Source organism: Ailuropoda melanoleuca, chromosome 8 (assembly GCF_002007445.2).
Source record: "Ailuropoda melanoleuca isolate Jingjing chromosome 8, ASM200744v2, whole genome shotgun sequence".
In the NCBI taxonomy this organism is placed as follows: Eukaryota; Metazoa; Chordata; class Mammalia; order Carnivora; family Ursidae; genus Ailuropoda; species Ailuropoda melanoleuca.
Window position 1 is genome coordinate 68,633,746 of NC_048225.1, and position 16,882 is coordinate 68,650,627.

General features: G+C 37.3%; 1 protein-coding gene and 1 pseudogene across 7 annotated transcripts in view; one reads left to right on the plus strand and one right to left on the minus strand.

Moving 5' to 3' along the window:
- AKT3 (AKT serine/threonine kinase 3) overlaps nt 1-16,882 on the plus strand; it is a 298,656-nt gene that overhangs the window by 253,777 nt on the left and 27,997 nt on the right. The gene's annotated exons all lie outside the window — the stretch shown is intronic.
- LOC105237144 lies at nt 6,447-16,368 on the minus strand (annotated as a pseudogene).

Sequence of the window (16,882 nt, forward strand, 5' to 3'; positions counted from 1 at the left end):
TTTTGATTTTCGAATGCTAATGAAATTTTATTTGCTTAGTATCTTTATGTGGTTCTTTTGTGTAGTTAGTCCTTCTGTTTCAATTTATTCCAGTTTTCCCTATTTTTCTCTGAAACATATATAATCAACAACATTTAGGAAATGTCTGTTTTGTGCCAAGTATTCTTCTCTATTAATCCCTAAGGTAAAGATAGAAATGATACCGTATGACTTACGAGGAAGAAGACAAGTACTGAATTTCTGCATTATGTTAAGGGAATAGGGAGTATGGTGATTTTCTGAGCATTCTTGTGAACTAGTTGTGTGGTATTAAGCACCTTTACTCAAACTTTAGACTCCCACCATGTACAAAGCCCTGGGGTTGATGTTGGATCCTTCTTGACCCTTCTGAGAAACACGTGACCATTCTTAAATGTTTATTAACTTTATGTAGATAACGAGACATCCACTTTATATAACACTGATGATATTCTTCACGGGTTGTATCCCTCTTTAGACCCTAACGGTGACTATGTACTGTTTTTATCAGTCAGTTCACTACAAAAGATCCTTGTCAAACAGAAGGATCAAAGTCGTCTTATGTCTCCCAGAAATAATTCATGGTCAGAGGTTTTCTTTGGCATACAAATCTGTTAGCCACAGACAAATATCCCTTTGCTGTACCCTCACCAAGGAGAACTCAGGAAAAGGGAGAGAGAAAGAAGGAGGGAGAGAAAACATTTCTTGAAGAGACCATTGTGAGGCACCAGCATGTCACTGCTAACTTAAAGAAGAGGCAAAACCTTTGTTTTCTTCAGTCCTGTCAGGAGATTAAGATATGCCACAAAGATTTCCTCATCAGGGTTCAGCTCTCCGTGTTAAGTGGGAGTTTGGCGTCACCTGGGGAAAGCTCTAAGAGACCCACACCCTGTCTCTGCTCCGTGGGGCTAGACATGCCCAGAGCCGAGGTGACAGCAAGACACCCGCCAGCTCCCTTGAGGAGAATGGGATTGGAGGGGGCCAGCCAGCAGGGAGAAGGAGCTGCCAGAAGATAGCTTTAGGTGACATACTGGGGAGACATGAGTTAAAATTGTTATAACTGATAAAAACAGATGCCGCTTAATCTGGGCAAAGGTCTTAAGTATCTTCCATAAAGAAGCACAACCACAAAAATTACCAAGTGTCCATAAACAGAACTCCTCAGGGACTGAGCTCTGCTGCAGGTTTACTCGGGTGGATGTCAGACGAGGCCGTGATGTTTCCAGCCTCCTTCCGTGCTTGAGGGACACTACAGCAGCATGACGGCAGCACCCACACACTTTGAGTCTGTCTCTGAAAGGCTGTGAAAATGTGATTGGGTCTGTCTGGGTTTGTATCCTATCACTAAGAAACAGGGAATTAATTAGGGGGATGCCGATGCCAGTAACTTTTGTAATGAATCCAGTTAAATTCTACTCTTCAGACAGTATGAATTATGAAATAATTTAGAAAATCAAACATTTTTATGGAGCTTATCTCTTTAAAATATGTAACTTTTTCATCAGGTTCCTTTTTATTACAATTTTATTACTATTCTTTGGGAGCTTTACTATTTTGCAGATTTATTATTACATAATTATTGTCCACTTTTGTATATATTGTGACAAAACTAGAGATGAAGACATAATAGAGACGCTAGTATCTTTAAGGGAAATCTAGATCTCTTCCTAGGTTAAGTAAAAAAAAAAAAAAAAGAATTACTCTTAAATGTGAATATCATGAAGAGTACAGGATTGAAGTGTGGAAATCCATGTCCTAAGTTTGCTTCTTCCTTCCTGTGGGGAAATGGACAAGCCATTTTACTCACACCAAATTACGATCTCTGAAATGCCTTCAAGATTTAAGATCCTCTGGAGGATATTTTATCAGATGAATTTATCTAGATAAGTTTCTGTGTAGACTTTACACTTAGTTTGTCATTTTCTCCCCAAAATCTGGGATTTTGTGTGATACTCTGTTGACTCTATGGATAAATTTGGGACAGAATTGACATTTGAACAGAATTGAGACTTCAGATCCATGAACATCGTATACCTCCCATTTATTTAGGTCTTCTTTAATGTCTTTCCGTAATGTTTTATAATTTTCCATGTTCAAGTCTTATCTGTATTTTCTTAGCTTTGTCCTTAAGTATTTCATATCTTCTGATATAAATGGTATTTTAAAATTTTATTTTCACATTTTTGCTACCAGTATATAGAAATACAATTAGTTTTGTATATTTACCTTATGTCCTGCAAACTTGCAAAGCTCAGTATTAGTAGCTTTTTTTGTAGATTAGTCAGTATTCTCTGCATAGGTTATTATATCTTATGTAAATAAGTTTTACTTCATTTTCAATTGGTATGTATTTTTTTTCTTTTTCTCTTCTTTTTTTTTTTTTTTTGCGCCTCAGTATATTGGCTAGGACCTCACTATAATGTTGACTAGAAGTGATGGAGTGAACATCCTGGTTTTGTTCTTGATCTTACGGAGGAAACATCCTTTATCAGTAAACATGATGTTAATTATCACAGATAGTGCTGAGATCTTAGTTTTTAAATATCATTCTTCAATAAAAAGAACCAGGGTTACTTGGAGAAGTAGTTGATTTCAGAGTTTGGATGGGGAAAATAAAAGATAAGCCCAAGGAATTTTGTGGTGCCAAAAAGTAAAAAACAAAGATAGGTAGTTAGGTAGGTAGGTAGGTAGGTAGATAAATAGATAGATAGATAGATAGATAGATAGATAGATAGATAGATAGATGTGCATCAACAGGCTTCCAGAGCCAACCTTAAATAAGTCCCAGTGGTGAAACCTGCAGCAATTTCAATAACAAAATAAATAGTTTATTATTTATTATTATTATGTATTAGTGTAGTATGACCCAAAGAATAAAATATATATCCATAAGTCCACACTACAAAAACAAATGATTGAACAAATGAAATGTTGAGGAGAAGGAACATGTCTTCCTTATAGATGAATTCCAATTAATAAATGTAGAATGAAGTTTCATAAAGGAAGAAAATATGTGTGTGTATAAACTTCTTATGCATTATACTGCTGGAAACATATCAAGATACTGGTAACATTGGTTGGCTTAAGAGAGGGAACTAAGTGAATGAGACCCGTGGTGTGCTTTTGCAACTCTTGAATTTTCAACTATGTGGGTATGTTATGTAGTCATAAGTAACGTTAAGACTTTAAGAAGACAGGGGCGCCTGGATGGCACAGCGGTTAAGCGTCTGCCTTCGGCTCAGGGCGTGATCCTGGCGTTATGGGATCGAGCCCCACATCAGGCTCCTCCGCTATGAGCCTGCTTCTTCCTCTCCCACTTCCCCTTTGTGTTCCCTCTCTCGCTGGCTGTCTCTATCTCTGTCGAATAAATAAAAATAAAAATCTAAAAAAAAAAAAAAAGACTTTAAGAAGACAATAAAAATTAAAAAATATAAATATTAAAGAATCCCACAAATGTCAGAATAAAACAAAACAAAATAAGATAAAATAAGTGTAGAAGGAATGAAGGAACTAGAAAATCACCATCAGACCCCCAGAGGGGAACTTACTGCATGTGGGATCTACCAATGAATGTTAAAATTAGCAGGCAAAAGTTTAAGAAAGAGAGTATTTGCGTAGTCTCAATGTATCTCTCCTCAAACATTTATTATTTACAAAACTTAAAAGAGTAACTTTTCGTAGAAAAGCCTGGCAGACCGTGTCTTAAGCCAGCCTATCAAGATTCACATCACCAGTTATAAGACACATTGCCATTGTGTAGCCCATGATCCGAGGTGTGGGAAGGCTAGATGACTTTTGTGGTATTCTTTCTCAACATGCATAACTTCGACATAATCATGAGAAAACCTGAAGCACCCAAGTGGAGGGGACATTCCTCAAAATAACTGGCCAGGTAGCCTCAACAGTGTTAGCTTTACGAAAGGCAAGGATTGCCCATGGAACTGGGCAGACTGGAGAAGACGGAGGGCACACTGACCGAATGCAGCGCGGGGTTCCAAGTGGGGTCCTGGGACAGCAGAGGGGCATCGTGGGAAGGTGGTGAAGTCCAGATAAGGTTGTAGGTAACAGTTTTGTACCAGCCTTAATTTCTTAGTTTTGAGCATTTTGCTTTGGCTATATGAGGTATTTGCCTTAGGGGCAGGAGTGTAATTGGGATAGGGGAGCTTTTTGTACTATTTTTGTAAGACTTCTTTAAGCCTAAAATTATTTCAGCATAACAAATTATAAAAATGTGATGTTAGTGTAAGCTTTCTATGCCTCCTTTATTAGGTTGGAGAAGTTGCCCTGTGTTCCTAGTATGCTGATAATTTTTATCCCGAAGAGGTGTTGAATTTCATTAAAAGCTTTTCTGCATTTATTGTAATGACCCTACAGTTTATCTCCTTTATGTTCTATTAAGATGGTGAATTACACTGATTGGCTTTCTAATGTTCAATGAACCTTACATTGCTGGGGGAACACCCAGCTATTCCTGATGTTCTTTATATATTGCTAGATTTGATACAATGGATTTTTTAAGGATTTTTCCACCCTTAAATTGCTTTGATACTGGGCGTCATCTTTTCTTAAAATGTTTTTGTATGATTTTCGTTTCAGGATCATGTTTGATTTTTTTAAAATGAAGAGAGAAGTATTTCCTCTTCTTCAATTGTATGAGACTGTTCGTGTAGAATTTGTATTATCTGTTCCTAAAATCTTTGCTAGAATTTACCAGTGAAGCCACTTGAGCCTGGGGTTTTGTATCTGTTTGGGAAGTTTTTAGCTCTGAGCTCATTTTCTTTCATAGTTGTGGGGGACTGTTCTGCTTCTCTGTTGCTTCTTGAATGTTTCGGGATCTTTTGTCTTCTAAGCTTTCTAATTTATTGGCTTAAAGATATTTGTAATATTCCCTTATTGTCATTACAGTGTTTGCTGTAATGATGATCTCTCTTTTAATCCTGATATCGATAATTTGTTTGTTCTCTCTTCTTTTTCTTGATCAATCCGGCAAGAGGCCCATCAATGCTATTGAATTTTGTCAGAGAATCAGCTTTTGGTTTCATTTGATTTTCTGTATTGTTTTTCTGCTCATTATTCATTGATTAATTCTGCTTCTTGTTATTTCTTTATTCTGCTTCTTTTGAGTTTACTTTGCTCTTCTTTCCCTATTTTCTTTAGGGGGAGGCTAAGATTATTGTTGGGAGACCATTCTCTTTTTGTAGTATAGCGCTCAATGAATGCTGTGTTTCCATAGAAGGACTGTTAGCTTTGTTTTGCAAGTTGTGATTTGTTGTGTTTTCATTTCAAAATATTTTAATTCCTCTTGTGATTCCTTCTTAACTTGGAGAACATTTAGAAATGTGTTGCTTGATTTCCAAAAATATGAATTTTTCAGATTTTCTGTTACTGATTCCTAACTAAACTATCTTATTTGGAAAACATACTTTATGTGATATTAATCCTTTTAAATTTATTGAGACTTGTTTTTTGGCCCAGAAGATGGTTTCTTTTTGTGTACGTTCTGTGTACACTGAAAAGAGTGTAAATTCTGCATTTATTACATAAAGTGCTCTACCAATAGCCATTCGTCGAGATGATTGGTGGCGTTTATCTTTCCTGTATTCTTAGTGATTTTCTGTCTACTTGTTCCGTCAGTTACTGGAAAAGGATTGTTGAAATCTAGAGCTGTAATTGTGGATTGGTTTCTCTTTTTTGATTTGTTTCATGTATTTTGAAGCTTCATCGTTAGCTGTATACACTTTTCGGTTTGTGATAGCTTCTTGGTGCATTTACCCCTTTATCTTCATGAAGTGTTCCTCTGTGTCCATAGCAATAATCTTTGTTTTGATATCTACTTTTTCTGGTATTAATATAAGTACTCCAGCTTTCTTTTGATTTTATTTACCATTTCCATCATGTTACTTTTAACCTATGTCATTACATTTAAGTGGGTTTTCTTTTAGGCAGCATGTAGTTGATTTGTGTATGTGTGTCTATTTTCAGGTGTATAACAGTCTTTATTTACAACTTTATGCTAAAAAATGAAGAGGGAAAAGTTTAAAACAGGGCATTCCAGCTGATCTCGTCAGATTAGAGAGGTTCCATTTTAAATGTCCATCTCATTGCCCAAAGGTAAACAGTAGTGAATGTCCATAGGCAGTTTCCTTTATGAGGTATAGTGTTCATGTTTTAGGCATCTGTTAAGCATAAAAATTCAAAGAAAGTGAAATCACTCCTTAAAAACAGCATATATTAAAGGTGTTTTAAATTTATATTGTCCTTCTAATCACATATGCCCAACGAAAATCAAAAGCTGGAAAAGCAGTTGTACTTATTATGCGAGTGGACAGTTAAAACCACCAAGTATTTTATGCAATGACCTTACATTTTCAAATTACCATTAACTGCTCTGAACTTACCACGAGATGTAGACAAAGTCAGGAGACAAGACTTAGGGAGAGTGCTCCTTTCTGGAGGGAGGTTAAGCCTTTCAGAACCAGCATGTGAAAAAAACACCCCGTTGAAGAATTCCACGTGGGAAAAATTAATGTAGTCAATTTCATTTCCTGCCGAACCGGCTTGTTGTTTTCATTGACATGTTTGGTGTCATTCTTCTGACTCCGCTGTGTTTAATTCTTCTCGTTTATCCGAATCTTCAGTACTACAGAGATTTTCATCTATGGGAACAGCACCCCTGGCTTCGTTTTCCTGTCCCTTCCCTTCGTTGTGCTGTTTCCAGATCGCTTCCTTCACCACTTCAGCCCTACCTCTGGAAGCTTCACTTCATTGTTTTCTGAAGTACGTGACGTTTTCAGGCCTGGCTACAGCACCACGTCTCCCATCCACACCTCTTGGGACGTACGGGCTTAAATCTGCTTGGTTTGTGTGCACTGAATCGTCCCCTCCTTCACCTGCTGCCTGGGTGGAACAGGTACCGTCTGCTTCCTCGTGCTCATGAGCCAGAGCAGGACGAGGTTCTGACAGCTCATGACCACGGATCACCCGTGCTTCCCCTCCTTTGAAGTCTGCTTCCCTCCTTCCTTATCTCACTTAGCTTCATCAGTGTTTTCTTCTATTTTCCTTTCCTCTCAGGCACGAAAAGATTCTGGGGTGATTTGGGTATCGTTTGAACCTAGGGCAGAATGCTCTCTTTCAATTAGATCTTATGAAATTTCATTTTCTTTCTCTTCCTTCTTTATATTTCTTCAACACAAATCCAGGTGGAAATGCACAATGATGCATACAAGTATCATCCTCTCTGGGGCATACCCAAAGCCAGCCATATTTGTTGTTTTCAAAAGCTTCAAGAAAATGTTTGCACACTGTTTGAGGGTTTTTTCTCTTTTCCACCTCACTGTGCTTTTTGTTCACCGTTTCCAGCTTTCTCTCAACTATCCATAGTATCTTTTTCAAGTTCTTTACCTCTTGCATCACATTTTCTCCCCAGATTCAAGTCATGAGGCAACTTACACTTACCTCCCTTAGTGCACTGCCCTTGTTTGAAGAGCACACATACCACGGATTCAGGTCTGCACCTTATTTTTTGAGCAAGACGGACGGGTTTGTATAGCTCATTTAGCTCTTGCAATTCTTTCTTCTTGTCATCTTTCTTCAGTTTCCCTTCAGCTTCACTTTATGCTACCTGACATAGATTTTGTTGAGTAAATTGAACTTGATGACTGACAGCTTTGAAAAAGTTATGTTGTTTTGCCTCTTTATTATTCTTTAGATCAAAAATTTTAGGGGCACCTGGGGGGCTCAGTTAGTTAAGCGTCAGACTCTTTTTTTTTTTTTTTAAAGATTTTATTTTATTTATTTGACAGAGACAGGCCAGCGAGAGAGGGAACACAAGCAGGGGGAGTGGGAGAGGAAGAAGCAGGCTTCCAGCGGAGGAGCCTGATGTGGGGCTCGATCCCAGAACGCCGGGATCACGCCCTGAGCCAAAGGCAGACGCTTAACCACTGTGCCATCCAGGCGCCCCATAAGCGTCAGACTCTTGATCGACATAGGTCACAATCTCAGGATCATGAGAACAAGCCCCATGTTGGGCTCTGCACTGAGCTTGAGATTCTCGATCCCTCTCTCTCCACCCCTCTCCCACTGCTTGCACTCTCTCTCTCTCTCTCTCTAAAAAAATAATTTATGTTCAATAATTTTCTGCTCCATATTTTTGTCCACACCCTGACTCTGTTTCCTGGAGGACATTGTAGAGACAGGTGGCACCAGCAGACTTTAAGGCCAGCTGGACCCCATCGGGGGATCTGGCCCCACAGCAGGAGGAAGAGGAAGACATGGGCCACCCTAGCCACCATACTATGCCTTGTTTTTTCTTATTCATTAGATAATATATGATTTTTAGATGGACTCTGAAGCCCATTTTCATTTAATGCAAGTATTGACATAGTTGGGTTTAAATCTACCATCTTGGTATTTTGGGGGGGGTTCCATTTTTTTTTATCTGTTCCTTTCTTTATCTTTGTCTGCCTGCTTTGGGATTTACTGAATATTTTATGATTCTATTTTATTTTGGCTCTTGTCTTTTTAGCTATACATCTTCTTTTTATTATTTTGAGGTGGTTTCTAGAGTTTACCATATACATGTTTAACTTCTCACAGACTGCCTTTAATTAATATTAGAACCATGCCACATTGACAGCACATTTGTTTCCTCTTCCATTCTTTATGCTATCATTTTACTTTCATGTGTTACCAACCTCGTAGCACATGAGAACTGTGTTCTGCTCTCGATAGTTATATTTTAATGTGACTAAAACTATGTATTTACAGTTTTAGTATTCTCCATTCCTCTATGTAGATCCTTGCTTCCATCTGGTGTCTGGTTTCTTACTTCATTGCTTCACTTTGGCCTTCATTCTAAGGCTCATTTACTTAGCTCCACTTCTCAGACATGACTCCCTGGGCATGGAAAGATTCATGGAAAAATAACGTGTTTGAAGGAAATAGAAGATATGGAAATGATGGGAATGTGACATTTCAGAAGTGGAGGCCAATGTGAGAGTAAATCACGTGGTGATGAATGAAGTGCATGAAGGTCTGCTGACTGGGAGGAACCCGCAGTTCTGAGTGGATCGAAACTGGGTGCAAAAAATGGAGCTGGGAGCCTGCTGGTCTGGTTAGTTTCCTGCAAGGTTACTTCCTGTTTGCCTGACGCACCTGCGTACCAGGCGCTGGCTCCTCAAGTAGGGAACTGGCAGAACACGACTGGACGCTTTGAGCTTTTGTTGGGATAAACTTCCAGGCAGGAGAGCTTAGAACAGAGAACTTCGTGGAGAGACTGTGCGGTGATGGTAATATTTAATTCCCAGTGCAGTTAACCACGGGCTAGAAATACAGGGCTAGCAGTGGAAGTGAGAACAGAAGTGGATATGGCTATCTGGGAACTTGGTTAAAAGAGGTTTATAGGAGTGGATCCTCTGTGAGCAGGGGAAGGATGAGAAAATCGATGGGAAAGAAAAAGAGAGTCGGGATGGGGCACCTGGGTGGCTCAGTCCGTGAAGCGTCTGCCTTCAGCTCAGGTCATGATCCCGGGGTCCTGGGATCGAGCCCCGTGTTGGGCTCCCTTCTCAGTGTGGGGTCTGCTTCTCCCTCTGCACCTCTCCCTACTTGTGTGCTCTCTCGCTCACTTGCCTGCTCTCTGTCAAAAACAAAAGCAAAGTCCAGGGCACAGGGCAGGTGTGAAGACACTGAGAGCCAGCACTGAGTATTGGAAAATATCCACATTCAGGAATGGAAGTTGGCTTGAGGACGCATTTTTTTAAGGTGTATCAGAGTCCCTTGTGAAGAATCATGCAAAAGTTGCAGAGACAGTTTTCTGCCTGAATCATGACTCTATTTTCCAACTGAAAAATCCATCTTGACGAGTTTGGTGGTCGTGGCAGTTATGCAGATATGTTCGTGGCCACAGTGATGTTCATCAGTGAAGCAGGGTTCAAGTAAACGTGGGCTCTAACAGAGAAGACAGGGCGTCGGCTACAATATGCCTCTAGGAGTTTCATGCTGATATGCTCCTTCCTTGCTCGAATGATGGCCCATTTTTAAACTTTGGATCAAAGAAAGATGAGCTCCAAATATCTACCAAACACTCTTAGGGTTTAACATTAAAATTATTGCCTTCAATTGATCACGAGGTGTTGTAATACAAAAGAAAACAAACAGCTGTCCAGATGTTAGTTATGGCATAAAATGCAAGTGGCTGGAGTGTTACAATCCCTCAGATTGGGTTAAGAGCAAAATATAACCAGGTGTCCTTACAAGAATCTCACCTGAAACAAAATTACACATAAATGTGGAAGAAATAAGGGGATGAACAGAGATTTAGCAGTGAAATGTTATAAAAAGTAAACCGACAACAATAATAATTTGGGGCTAAGTTGATTTCGGTACATAAATACGAAGTGTGAAAGGTCATTTTTGGCATAATGAACAATCTGTACCAACAGCAGCATCACAAGCACAAAACACTATCAGAAATGCCAGGACTTCGTAGAAATACAATTTCTCGCTCAATGTGACGGAGGGTTAGCTGGCAAGAGGCAGCTTGTGGTTTCGTTGATTCTCTTCAGTTTTGTTTCCAGTTTCATTGATTTCTGTTCTGAAATTTATTTCTTTCCCTTATCCCAGATTTTATTTGCTTTTCTATTTCTAGTTTCCTAAGATGGAAGCTTAGATTATTACTTTAGATCTTTCCTTTCTAATGAGTGCATTCAGTGCAAAAAATTTTCCTTTAAGTTCTGTTTTCGCTGCATCCAACAGATCTTTGATAAGTTGTATTTTCATTTTCATTTAGTTCAAAATATTTAACATTTTTTTCCTGAGACTTCCTGTTTGACTCGTGTGTTATTTAGATATATTATTATTTAAACCCTAAGTATTTGGGGGATTTTGAGCTATCTTTCTCTTACTGATTTCCAGTTTAGTTCCACTGTGGCCTGAGAGCGTTCCCTTGAATGTCTGTCTGTTCTTTTAAATTTGTTAAGATGTGTTTTGTGGCCTAGAATGTGGTCTGTCTTGGTGAATGGTCTGTGAACTTGAGAAGAATGTGTATCCTGCTGTCTTGGGATGAAGGAGTCTGTAAATGTAAATTGGATCAATGGACTGGTGGTGCTTTTCAGTTCAGTGATGTCCTCACTAATTTTCTGCCTGCTGGATGTGTCAGTTACTGATAGGGGGATGTTGACGTCTCCAAGTGTAACAGTGAGTTAATCTGCTTCTCCTTGCAGCTCTATCAGTCTTTGTTTATTGTATTTTGATACTTTGTTGTTAAATGCATACACATTAATGATTCTTACATCTTTTTGGAGAATTTGCCACCTTATCATTATGTAATGTCCCTCTTTACCTGTGATAATTTTCCTTACTCTGAAATCTGCTGTGTTTGAAATTAGCGTAACTACTCCAGCTTTCTTTCAGTATTAGCATGGTATGTCTGTCTCCATGCCCTTTTAATCTCTCGGTGTCTTTACGTTTAAAGTGGATTTCTTGTATATAATATGTAGTTGGTTCTTTTTTTTTATACGCTCCGGCAGTCATTGCCTTTCCATTGGGTGTTTTGAGGCCATTGAAACTCTAAGTGGTTATTGCCATGGTTGGATTAGTATCTACCATACCTGTTACTGCTTTCTGTTTATTGTCCTGTTCTTTGTATCTTTTTGTGCATTCCACTCTTTTTCTGACTTCTCTGGTTTTAACTGAGCATTTTCTAAGGCTGCATTTTTTTCTCCTCTCTTAGCATATCATTTATACTTCTTTTTAAACTATAGGTGCTTTCCTATAAGTTTGCAGTATATATTTACAACTAGTTCAAGTCCTTTTTCAAATAACACCACACCATTTCACAGATGTTACAGGTACCTTAAAGCAGTATTCCTAGTTCCTCCTTCCTGTCCCAAGTAACATTGCTCATTAATTTCAGTCATCCATAAGCTAGAATTATTTTATACATTTGTTGTATTATTATTTTGAACAAACTGTTTTCTGTTAAATCAATTAAGGGTGAGGGAAAAAAAGATTTTATTTTACCTTTGTTGGTTCCTTTTGTAAAGCATTCCTCCTTTCTTTCTATAACTAAGTTTCTATCATTTCCTTTCTTTCTGATGAACTTTTTAAAAAAGATTTTGTTTGAGAGAGAGACAGAGAGAGCATGAGCAGGGGGAGGGGCAGAGGGTGAGGAACAGGCAGACTCCGCGCTGAGCGCAGAGTGGAGGCATGGCTCTCTCCCAGGACCCTGAAATCATGACCTGAGCTGAGGTCAGACGCTTAACTGACTGAGCCACCAGGTGCCCCTGAACTTTTTCTTTAACATTTCTTGCAAAGTAGGTTTACTGGTGACAAATTGCCTCAATTTTTATTTGTCTAGGAAAACCTTTATTATTCCTTATTTTTGAAACATAATCTTGCTGGATACAGAATTCTAAGTCAGTGGTTTTGTCTTTCAACACTAAGTATTTTACTCCATTTTTTTTTTCTTACTTGCGTGGTTACTGAAGAGAAATCCAATTTAATTCTTGTCTTTGAACCTCTATAGATAAGGTTTTTGGTGTGTGTGTGTGTGTGTGTGTGTGTGTGTGTCTTCTTAAGATTTTATCCTTGTCTTTGATTTTCTGCAATTTGAATATGATATGGTTAGGTGTAGATTTTGGACTCTTTGGATCATATTCTCTGAAATTAAGAGATACTGTTTTGATGGCTGGCGCTGATTTTGGAAAATGCTCAGTCATTATTGCTTCAGATGTTTCTTCTGGTTTCTCTCTCTATTCTCCTTCTTATATTCCCACTACATACACCTTTGATCATTGTTTCACAATTCTTATTTCTTTTTCCATTTCAGTTTTGGAAGTTCTATTAACATTTCTTCAGGCTTACTGATTCTTTCCTTGGCCATGCCCTGATTATTAATGAGCTCAGCAAAGGCATTCTTAATTTCTGTGATGGTGGTTTGTTGTTTTTTTTTTTTTTTTCATTTCTAGCATTTCCTTTTTATTCTTTCTTAGAGAATTCATTTCTCTACTTATATTACCCATATGTTCTTGAATGTAGTACAGTTTTTCCATTAAAATCCTTACTGTATTTTCATAGGTGAATTAAATTCCTGGTCTGATAATTCCAACATCTCTGCCATATCTCAGGCTGGTTCTGGTGCTTGCTCCTTATTGTGAAACTATGTTTTTTATCTTTTAGTGTGCCTTGTAATTATCTGTTGAAAGTCAGACATTATGTACTGGGTAAAAGAAACTGAATGGAGATAAATAGGTTTTTAGTAGAGATTTTATGTGTTTATCAGGGTAGTTTATCAGGCTAAACTTACTTGCTAGTGCTAATACCTTTTGTTTAAGGAGATATTTTCAGTTTGTATGCCTTTCATTTCTTTTTTCTTAACATTATTGCACTGATTAAGATCGCCAGAACAATATCATATAGAAAAGTTGAGAACAGATATTTAATTATTGTAGCATCCACATATCCCCCAGTTACTATGATATTAAGCTGTAGGGTTTTTTTATGCACACCATCTCTCAGATTGACAAAATTTTCCACTATTCCTATTTTCTGAACATTTTTCTTATGAATGGATGCTGGATTTTGTCAAAATGCTTTTTTCTGCATTCACTGACATAGTCGTGGTAGTTCTGTTTTAGTTTGCTAATACGGTGAATCACATTGATTTTTTAATATTATGTCTATGCTGCATACCTCAAATTAACCCCAGTCATGGTATATATTTTTAATATATTGCTAAATTTCTTTTGTTAGCATTTTGTTAAGGATTTTGTATATAATAAGAAATAGTAGGCTATACTTTTTTTAATGTATTCGCCATCTGGTTTTAGAATCAGGATAATGCTAGATACCAAAAATGCGTGGTATTTCCTTCTCTTCTATTTTATGGTTTTGCGTAGAATTGGTATATTTCTCCTTTAAATGTTTGATAGAATGTCCTGTGAATCCATCTGAGCCCAGATTAAAGAAATTCAATCTCTAATGGATATAGGACACTTCTAGTTATCTATTTCCTTTGAACGAAATTTAGTAGCTTGTGTGTTGTAAGGAATTTAAAAATTTTATCTAATTGTTGAATTAGTTGACGTTGAGTTGATCATTTATTATCTTGATTTTTTTTTCTATTTCTTTTGGTTTGTTTTTTAAATTAGTTCTTCTTTTTGTGGTTTATTAAGTTGAAAATTTAGATTTGAATCTTTTCTTCTTTTCTAATATAGCCTCGTAGTGCTATATATTTACTTCCAGCACTCTAGCTCTGAGCACATCCTGTAAGTTTTGTTATGTCATACTGTGACTTACTATTTGTTTCAAAATGCTTTCTAATTTCCCTTATGATTTCTTCTTTGACCATATGGGTTATTGAAGTGTATTGTTTGATTTACAATATTTGGAGATTTTTCAGCTATCTTTCTGTTTTAGTCTCTCGTTTAATTCTGTTGTTCTTAAGGAACATACTTTTGTATATTTTAAATCTTCTAAATTTTTTGAGATTTGTTTTATGAAATATGGTTTATATTGATGAATGTTTCATGTGCATTTGGGAAGAATATGTATTCTCTTGTATATACAGTGTTCTGTAAATGTCAATTAAGTCAGGTAAATGAATAGTGTTGTCTTCTATGTCCTTACTGAATGTTTAACTGCTCACTTTTTACCATTTACTAAGAAAGGAAGAAGAAAATCCTCAATGGTAATTGTGCCTTTGACTATTTCTCTTTTAGTTCTATCACCTTTGCTTTATTTTAATCTTAAAGTTCTGCTTGTAAGTGCTCCCAAATTGAAGATTGTTATATCTTCTTGGTGAATTTACCTCCTCATCATTTCATCTAGGTTAGCCAATTTTTGGCATAAAAATTAGAGGTAAATGGAAAAGAACAGAAAAACAATAGAGAAAATTTAAAAAAGACACATAAGTTGATTGTTTGCAAATATCTACAAAATTAACAAACTTTTAGTTAGATTCAGTAAGGAAAAAAAACAAATACTAAAGTCACAAATGAAATAGGGACATTACTACTGACTTTATAGAAATAAAAAAAGATTATAAGAGAATACTGTGAACAGATGTACATGTAAAAATGGATAACCTATATGAGATGGAAAAATTCCTAGAAACATACGAACTACCAAAATGACTAAAGAAGAAATTGGAAATCTGAGTAAAGCTATTACTAATAAGGCAATTAAATCAGTAATCAAAAAACTCCCAACAAGGAAAAGCCCAAGACCAGATGGCTTCACTGGAGAATTCTATCAAATATTTAGAGAAGAAATACCACCACTTCTTCTCAAACTCTTGCAAGAAATAGGAGTGAACATTTTTTAACTCTTTCTATGAGGCCAGCATTGCCCTGATTCCAAAGCCACACAAAGACATTACAAGAAGACTACAGACTAAGATCCCTAACTAATATAGATATAAAATTCCTCAATAAGAGCTTAGCAGGACCCATTAGTAGCATATTAAAAGGATTGTACACCATGATCAAGTGCGTTTTATCCCGGAGATGCAGACAGTTCAACAGACTAAAATTATTTAATGAAATACCCACATTAATAAAGAAGAAAACCCCACATGATCATCTCAGTTGGCGCAGAAGAAGCATTTGACAGAATCCCACACGCTTTGCTGATTTATAAAGACAGACAAACAAACAACCTCAAAAACTAGGAATAGAAGGAAACTTGCTCAATGTGATAAAGGCCATAGGTGAACCCACAGCTGACATCATACTTGGTGTTGAAGGACTGAAAGTTTTTCACCTGAGATGAGGAAGAGAACAAGGATGCCCACTTGTGACATTTCTGTTCAGCATTAATACTGGAAGGTTGTAGTCAGAGCAATTAGAACAGGACATAAAAAGCTATCAAATTGGAAAGACGTAGTAAAACTACCTCTCTTCACAGACGTCGAAAACCCCAAGGAGTACACACGCGTGCGTTTGCACACACACACACACACACACACACACACGACCTCTGAAGCTAATAAATAGATTCAGCGAAGTTGCAGGATATGAAATCAACACAAAAAAAATCCTTTATGTTTGTATATATTAAGCTATGAATAGTCTGGAAAGCAAATTAAGACAACAGTTCCATTTACAGTAGCATCAAAAAGCATAAAGTACTTAGGAGTAAGTAGAATCACAGAGGTGCAGGTTCCATGCTGCCAAATATAAAACATGCTGAGATAGATGAAAGAAGACATGAGTAAAGGGAGAGACACCCCGTGTTTGTGGCTTGGTGACTTACTCTTAAGACGACAGTACCAGTCACAGTGGTGTTACAGAGTCTGTAATCCTTATGAACATGGTCATGTGTGCAACCCGTGTAGTATGCTCCTGGATTCATTTTGCTTATATTTTGTTAAGGATTTTTGCATCAGTGCTCACGGGGATGTTGATCGGTAGCTCAGAACATGTATGTCTTTTAAGGCATCACATCAAACCTCAATACAAAGGAGCTATATAACTCAGACCATTTTCTGTGATCAATAGAATTGCAATAAAACTAGGAGTAATCAACAAAGAAAGGCTTCTCCAAACCACGAATGTTTAAAACCTTTAAGATAAACTTGAACATAAGTCGCAGATTACGAAGTAGCTGCATTGGAAATGGGAAAATATTGGAGTTGAATGGCAGTGAGATTTGTGAGACGCAGTCAAGGCAGTTCCTAAACACGTGTACGGGGGTGGAGGCGGGCACACAAAGCAGAAAGATCCAACATTAGCCAAGCTTCCAAATCAAATTAGGGGAGGAAATTCAACAACAGAATCATCACAGTGAGAGTGAGTAGAGGCACCGAGTAAATGTAAAAGTACAAATGAATGAAATAGAAAGCAAATGTTTGAAAGGATCAGGAAAA